Source organism: Hipposideros armiger, unplaced genomic scaffold (assembly GCF_001890085.2).
Source record: "Hipposideros armiger isolate ML-2016 unplaced genomic scaffold, ASM189008v1 scaffold_2722, whole genome shotgun sequence".
Taxonomy (NCBI): Eukaryota; Metazoa; Chordata; class Mammalia; order Chiroptera; family Hipposideridae; genus Hipposideros; species Hipposideros armiger.
The window spans coordinates 624-9328 of NW_017734029.1; the positions used below are offsets into that span (position 1 = coordinate 624).

At 42.6% G+C, this 8705-nt stretch overlaps 1 long non-coding RNA gene across 1 annotated transcript; it reads right to left on the minus strand.

The window, feature by feature from the left end:
- Nucleotides 1-3325: 3325 nt before the first annotated feature.
- LOC109378720 (uncharacterized) lies at nt 3326-7668 on the minus strand. The gene is made up of 3 exons (XR_002123055.1): nt 5345-7668; nt 3538-3670; nt 3326-3445 (listed from the first exon to the last, which is right to left on the minus strand). It is a non-coding gene; the product is annotated as an uncharacterized LOC109378720 (long non-coding RNA).
- Between the last annotated feature and the right edge of the window lie 1037 nt (nt 7669-8705).

The following is an 8705-nucleotide window of genomic DNA, read 5'->3' on the forward strand; positions in this document are numbered from 1 at the left end:
CTCCCCCAATTCCCCAACAAAATCTAAAAAATAAAAAAAGAAAGAAAATTCCTGGCTCATCCACATTACTATTTCTTTCCCTTCCAAAACTATCTTTGAATAAATGACTAGCTTGGAAAGCTGTTCCGATACACAATGAGGAATGTCCAGAATAACTTACAAGGGACTGATACATACAGACTCCCCTCACGCTGTTTTACTGCATTTCCCATGAAAATTAGCCTCAAAGATTCCAAAAGCAGTTGAAGAATTTCTATTAGAATAAATGTTTCAGGAGAAAAAAGATAATTTTATATAAATATGTCATACTTTAAGAAATTATGGACAACCTAGACTGAAAAAGAACTTCTATAACAAAGGAAATTAAAAGGACAAGACATTTAAGGAAACGAAAAATATTGGCAGCACTTGGCACAAAAAAAGAAGGTGAAAAACACTTCTGATATTCTTATCAGAAAGAAAACAATGTTCTCTGATATTCTTTAAAAAAGAAAAACTATTTTAGAAATATCAAGATGTCAAACTGCCTCTGCCAACCAAGTCAAAGCAATTAAAAAGGTGATTTTGGGGCCGGCCGAGTGGCGCGTTGGTTAAGAACTGGCTTGGATTTGCCCCAGGATCCCGATTCTGATCCCACATATGAGGGCCAGTGACACTGCCCTCCACAGCTAAGATGCTGAACAACAGCTCAACCTGGAGCTGGGCTGCTGTGGGTCGCCGGCGACATCATGGGCTGCAGTCCCCTGCTGCAGTGGGCTGCCATTAGCTACCATGTGTAGCCGGCAGCCAGCGTGAGCGGCCAGCAGCCACCATGCTCGGCTGTCCAGAAGCCGGCGACTGATCTGCCTCACCCAGGAAGAGCGCAATGATGGTGCCAGCTTGGGCCAGTGAAGAGACATCCTCCACAACTAGACAGAAGAACAAAACAACAACAACTTGTCTGTTCCCTTTCCCCTGATTCCCCAATAAAATCTCTAATAAATAAATAAATAAATAAATAATAAAAAGATGATTTTTAAGAAAGAAAGATTGAGGAGAACTTACATGCACAAAATTGGTATTCTTGAAAACTGGAGCTATTTAGTAAAAATTTAGAAAGTAAAAGTATGTTGCTTACAAGCGGGAATATAAACCTTACCTTAGACTTTGCCACAGTCACATCAATTGCTAAAAACAAAAGTTAAATGTCTACACTGTCTGAGGAAAACAGTGATTAAGCCAAGTTCTAACACCCATTCTCATGCAAATGTGAAAGAAACCATTAGGAACTTAAATACGTCATATCTGTTTCTGAAAATAAATTACTTGTTGAAGAAATCCAGCCAACCAATGAATAGTTGAAAATAAGAATCTGAAGAAAGGGGAATACATTGTGTGAAATGAATGGAGTTAAAGATTTTCCTCTAGAGCTAGTATCTTTAATATTGAAGTTTAAGTAACATGTAACTAATACCACACTGTGTATGATGTAATATAGAACTGAGGCTAAACCGCAACTAAAATTATCACTACCTTTGAAAAAATGTCGACCTAAGAAATATAAATGTGGCTAAGCTCTTCCTCTGACAAAGGTATAAATCATTTCATGGATTTTTTATCACAAACATACATAAAATTAAGTTAATTTAAATTATAAAAGTTACAGGATGACATCAGCATCATGGTGGCATAAGACATCCTTCATTTTTGTCCTCTCTTTATCCTTTAAAATTTGGCATCTATCAGTGAATAAAAATGTCTCTGTGGGTGCTATGGTATCCAGTACCGTACGCCAAAGGACATGGGGCCATCTCACTCACCTGTGCATCAGGCAATAGGTAGGCAGACCCCAGTATGGCTGTGGAACTCCCAGGAATGTAGGAACCATCTCCAATTCCTTTTGGTTGAGAAACACTGACTTGGGCAGTTATCCATAGACAAGAGAACTTTTGTAGAAGTTCAGGTTTCTACAGGAGAAGTTTCAGCACTTCACTGGAGGAAAAAAAAATGAGTTTGATGCATTGGAGTGGGTGAGAGGAACTTTGTGAACATCCACCCTCTCTCAAGGCAGCACAGCTTAGAGAAAAAGGAGACCTCGAATCCCTCCTATGGGGAAAACAGAGTGATGAGTGAGTTCCTGGCTCCTCCCACTGTACCAGACACTACTAAAGAAAGCCTCTCTCTTCTGCAGCACCCAGAGTATTAAAGCAAGAGTTCTATGACTCAAGGGAGGGATGACATTGGGAAAGGGGGCAGAGAAGAATATCAGAGGACCTTAAGGGGTCACAGAATCAGCTGACTGCCCTCCAGACCCCAGCAGGACACTCACCCAAAAGCTGCTGAGAGAACTTCATCTGAGGAGCCTCTCAACTGACCTGTGAGCCCCCAGTACCCTCAGTGCCAAACCCACACCTCTCCCCATTCTGCAGCTGGCATCTTGGGGGCACTCCTGAGAGTGGTGAAAAGACCCAGCTTGGGTAGACAAGGAAAACATGTGGAAAATAAGCCAGAGCATAAAAGCAAGGGAGAAACCACAACCTTGAGCTGTAGCGCCACTTTCAAATAAAGAGGTTACCAACAGTTGGACGAGTGTGTTATAAGATCAAGGAAAGACATATAAACTAAAGATTCTGCCAAAAGTCAGCAAGAAGTGTGGAGCAAATGCATCCATTCAAGGCTGAAGGAAGCCTCAGCATATAAGCAGGACAAACAAAAAAGTATCTCTCACCTGAAAGCAGCTGGGAAAGACTGGAGGAGATGACTGCTACTTCACATGTGAACACAGTAACGCATAACTCCAAGAAACAGGAAGAACCAGCAAAAATGACATCAGCAAACGGCCATAGTAATCCTTCAATAACCAAAGCCAAACACAGAGATTTGTGATTTACCAGATAAAAAACTCAAATGGTTGTTTTGAGAAAACTAAAGCTACAAGAAAACACAGAAAAACAATTCAGCAAAATTGAGGAAACAATATGAACAAAATGATTAGTTTAACAAAGAGACAGAAATCAAGAAAAAGAACCAAAGAGAGATCTGGAGCTAAGAATTTCAATGAATAAAATGACTTTCTCACTAAAAGTTGGACAATCACAAAGAATTATAATACATAAATTTTCTCAACTCTTTTATCTATTTTTCTACTTCCTATCCTGAGATCAGTTTTGCAGTATGTTCGTCTGATATACCTCAACCACTTCACACAGTGCCTGGTACATAATGGAACTCAATAAGTATCTATTAGATAGATAGATAGATAGATAGATAGATAGATAGATAGATAGATAGATAGATAGATAGAATGAACATTGTAAAGTTTGAAGAACAAGTAACTTACCTGCCAAAGCAATAGGAAGTGTAATCACAATTGCAACTAGGACCCCAATAATGATGAGGCAATAAATCACCTTGGCATCTGTTCTACGAGATGTAATTGCTTCACATTTTCTTTGGAGATTTTTACCTATAAAATAGAAACATCATGTCAATCTCACGAAAATTTTAGAAAGAAAAACTTAAATGTATCACAAAATCGATACCTAAGGGCATCTGTACCTTAACTTCCCAGCACCAACTCATTTCACAAAAGATACTGCTTCATAAATGACAGCCATTGCCCAAAAGAGCCAGAGAAAAGAGAAACTGAATTTTTTTTCTCCCTAAGGAATTTTCCAATTTGGAATAATTGCTAATGAGTGAGAAAGAAACAAAAAAAGAAGAAATCAGGATGAAGAAAGAAACATACAAATAATCCAATTTTACTTTAATAAATAAAGCTATTAGATAAATGAACTCAGTAAAGTTGAAGGATATAAAATATACATAAAAAATCAGTTGCATTTCTAGATGCAACAAGATATATGTATATATATATATATAATATATAATAAAATATATTACAAAAAAAATAATCCCACTTATATTAGCATAAAAAANCGACTCACGGCAGCACAGCTCCAGGTTGAGCTGTTGTTCAGCATCTTAGCTGTGGAGGGCAGTGTCACTGGCCCTCATATGTGGGATCCGAACCACGGCCCTCTACGTCCCAAGCCAGTTCTTAACCATCGCGCCACTCGGCCGGCCCTCCATTCAGCTTTTAACCTGCTTCCCTTCTCCAAGGCCACTTTCAATATGTGAAGCTTCCAGGGAAGTTTTGGAGTAGGCGAATGTCCGGCCCAAGACAGGTGACCTCAAAATATCCCACACTGGCATATTGATTAGTCTGAATTAAAGCTACTTGACAAGCAGCCAGTGCCAGAAGAGCACATGGACCGTCCCTTGTCTCCTTGAATGCAGGACATAAATCTCCCATGTGAAAGGTGCCCTCCCCACACCTGGAAGACACCTCCTTATCACTAGCGCTAAATAACCCAGAGCCAAAAAGTCTGTTAATCAAATCTTACTGCCTCTTTTCTAATGTATTACTTTGTTTAAATTCATTAATGAATACCCAAACCTTGCTTATATTCCTGTCTAATGCACACAACTTTTTTTTTTTGTACTGTCAATTTCTCACAAAATTATCGTCTTAAAAGTATTAAAGGGCCAGCTGAGTGGCCCAGTTGGTTAGGAGCTCGCTCAAGAGTGCGAGCTCGGAGCAACAGCAGTTCGAGTCCTGGCCCGAGCTGAGCAGCCGCTGAAACAGCAGTTCGAGTCCTGGCCCGAGCTGAGCAGCCGCTGAGCTGCCAACAGGTGGCAGGATGGCTCAGCTAGAAAGAAAGAAGAAAAAAAAGTATTAAAGGTGCCTGATTTCATCATTTCTTTGAACCTCGTTTTATGAACCAAGCATCACATTGTGATTCTCCCATGCACACGTATTAAGGTGTTGTTTTTACTCGTTAATCTAGTCTTCTGGCAATTTTCTTATTTTATTATTAGGCATGAGAACTAAAGAAGGGGAAAGGGGTTCTCACCCACCATGACATCATATGGTACCACTGTAAGGGTGAAATTCAGGGAATCAATAATGCAATTAGACTTAAGCTGGTTTGCGATTTGACTCAGCACAGAGCTCACTATCTAGCCAGCAAGATGGTTAGACTTAGTTTGTTTGCAGTTTGATCCATCCTGATAGTCATGCTTTCTCTTTGTTTCTCCTCCCACTGATTAACTGAAAACACTGTTTGTTCCCTTTTTCAAAACTACCCAGACCTTATTAATTAACAAACATCTTATCCTGAAAAGAGCAGCTTCTTTAATCCTCAGGGGATGTGAGGGCCCAAGATCACAACCCCTAGCAGTGTTTCACAGATGGCTACTGACTACGAGCCATCTCAGTGGCTAATGGCCTCAGAAGACCCCAGGAGGAGACTTCTCAACTATTAGCCTTGAGGCCTGCTTTCCTTTGTTCTTTCCCCTTTACCTGCCTTTAAAGCCTCTGAATCAGTTGGCCTCAGGAAAGGTGGTGTTTTAGAAATGTCTGCCATCTTCTTTAGCTGCTGGCATCTAGAATAAAGGGGCTTTTCTCCTCACCAACCCTTGTCACTCTCGTGTTCTGGGCTCTTCCGTGCACAAGCGGCACTGAACCTGAGTTTGGTTAACACCATGAAAACTATAACAAAGAGAAATATGTTCTGAAAACCGTGGCACTAACCTAGCTACTATGACACCTAGAAAAAAAAACAGGTTATTTTTTAAAACACACCCCTCCTCAGCCTCAGAGAACTTGAGGATCGTCAGACCCAGTTTAAACACAAGGCTCACCCCCCAAATTAGAGCATTTGTGTTCCAGGCACACACACACACACAAAGGAGGGCTCAGGCCAGTTCCAAATGGATCTCTGCCTTCCAATTAAAATTCCAATGCTTTTTGAGGGCCCAGCATTTACAGATTCTCACCCCAGACAAGGCAAAGAGGTTGAGAGGTGAGGGGGCTGAGATACAAAAGAGGGAGGGACCCTGAACTAGAACACTAGGGAAACCCCTTTCCCTGGGGCAGCCTTTCCAGAATTCTTAAACCCCAGACCCGTGGGGCGAGGGGTCCTGGGTAATCCCCCACTCTCCTCACCCCCACTAAAGTTCTGAAACTGTGCTGAAGGGCGCAAGTCAGGGGCTCTGGGAGGCATCTGGTCAGATTCCGCAATGGCCTGGCCCGGGCACATGCTCAGGCTGCTGGGAAGTCCCTGGCAAGATCATACCCTGGGCAAGTCCCTGAGAAGTCACCTCTTCCCCATTGTTTTTGGCTCTGATGGTGATGGTTCCTCCTTTGCTATAACTAGAAGCTCAAATGAAAATGCAGAGAGATGCAGAACGCTCTTTTCCTCCCCCAGGCCGGTGGCCTCAGGCGCCTCCAGGCTCTGGAGTCCTCCTGGCACACTTACCCTCATCCCCACCCCCAACCTGCCCCACATTTCCTTGGGTTCCTGGCCTCATTCTCTGGGGGAGGTTTCATGGGACACCGCAGCCCCAAAGGGAAGGAGGCTCCTGCAGCCGGCATGGGGGACCAGGCTGCAACAAGGCCTGTGCGACCACAGCTGTCCCCCTCCCCCTACTCCTCCCCTCTACCTTCCCCTGCTTTTGGCTTTCAGTTCTGTTTTCTGGTATTCAGTTGCTTTTCTTCTTCCTGTGCTGGGAGTAGGGGTTGAAAAGGAAACCAAATACTTGTAAACAGGAGGGCATAGGCGTGGTTGTGGCTTCCTTTTCATTTGCAGCCTGACACTTAACCTCCCCAGACTGAAAAAACAGCTAGCCCTGATCCCTTGGGGTTCAGCCAGGGCTTGAGAGAACCAAGCAGAGTCCTGCTCTCAGCCCCATCTCCAAAACTGTCTCTTTCAGGCAGCAGGGAAAGGTTCTGCTGAGCACTCCACAGCCTGGGAGTCACCCTGGGAGTCACTCTGGTCTACCAAAGATGTGGACAGGGCTCTGCCTCTTTGCAGTTGAGTCTGTCTCCATCACCCATTCTTGGACTCTGTTGAAGTCATCCCATTTTAAAGATGGGAATCTGCTCACTGTGAGATTTGTCTAGCTGCAGCAGCTAAATGCTGCTATATAAAGATTCTGTGAAAACAAAGCAGGAACTGAAGAAATCTGTCTTAGATCAGTTTTTGCCACAGTGCACTATTGGAATCTGAGCTTATCTCCAGGTAGTGTCAGAACTGAGCTGAATTGTAGGACAACCACCTAGTGTATGAGGATTTTGTGATGGTGTGACAAAAACACCCACTGACATAGTAATTGGGGAACAGAATCCTTGTTGAGTAGGTTAGGAGGGGTGTTTAGCTGTCTTGAGAACTTCCCTCCTGCCTCTGGTGTATCTGGGAGGTGGTAACTTCCCTGTGCCTCTGGTTCCTGGAATGAAGTAGATGCAATGCAGAAACGCCAGATAACTTTTAATGGACATGAAGCACCAGAAAAAGAATAAATATTGGAATTTGGGACTTATTAGTTGCTGCTAGCTTATATTGCTTATTTACCAAAGAGTTAAGCATCTCAACCAAGACAACATTTATTTCTCATGTTCAAAAACTCTCATGTGGTTTTAGTGTGAAAATTCTAACAATATTTATATTGAGGGCATAATGAGTATGACCTGTATGTGAAAAATGTCCCAACATAGCATGATTTTAAGGTCTAAGAAGCCACAGTCACAGCATAGTTTAGGCTGTTCTGACAGATAAAGGGAGTTTTTAGGTCAGTGTTGAAGATTATTCTGATTATGAAAGTAGATGATAATTTTGCAAATTCTACTCTCTCTCTCTCTCTCTCCCTCCCTCCCTCCCTCCCTCCTTCCCTCCCTCTCTGTCTGTCTTTCTCTCTCTCCCTCCCTTTTCTGTTTCTTAGGGCTGCTATAATAAACTGGATGGCTTGAAACAACAAAGATCGATTTTGTCACAGTTCTGGAGGCTAAAATTCTGAAATCAAGCTGTTGGCAAGATCATGCTCTATTAAAGCCTCTAGGGGAGAACCTGTTCCGTGCCTTTCTCATTGCTCTGCTGTCCTCAAGCATCCTTGGCGTTCCTTGACTTGTACCTGCATAGCTCTATACTCCATCATCACAGGGTTTCTTCCCACTGTTACTGTGTCACTGCTCCTTTTTATAAGGACACCAGTCATATTGGATGAAGGGCCTGCCCTACTCCCAAATCACTTCATTTTAATTAATTATACCTACATTGACCCCATTCCTGAATGAGATCATATTCTGAGATCCTGAGGTTAGGATTTCAACATATAGTCTTGGGGATACAATTCAATCCATAATACTCTAGGACAGCGGTTCTCACCTTCCTAATGCCGCGCCCCTTAATACAGTTCCTCATGTTGTGGTGACCCCCAACCATAAAATTATTTTCGTTGCTACTCTGTAATTGTAATTTTGCTACTGTTATGAATCGAAAGGTAAATATCTTTTTGTTTTCCGATGATCTTAGGCGACCCCTGTGAAAGGGTCATTCTACCCCCAAAGGGGTCACGACCCACAGGTTGACAACCGCTGCTCTAGGAGCTGCTACTCAAGGTCAGGGGTCGGCAAACTGCAGCTCGCGAGCCACATGCAGCTCTTTGGGTAAGTACACGTGGCTCTGAAGTAAAATTGAAAATGAAAATAAAACTATCATAATTTCATTTATAAAATTTTTTTTAAAGATTTTTATTGGGGAATTGGGGGGATGGGAACAGTGCTGGGGAATTGGGGAACAGACAAGTTGCTGTCGTTTTGTTCTTCAATCTAGTTGTGGAGGACGTTGCTTCACTGGCCCAAGTTGGCACCATCATTGCGCTCTTCT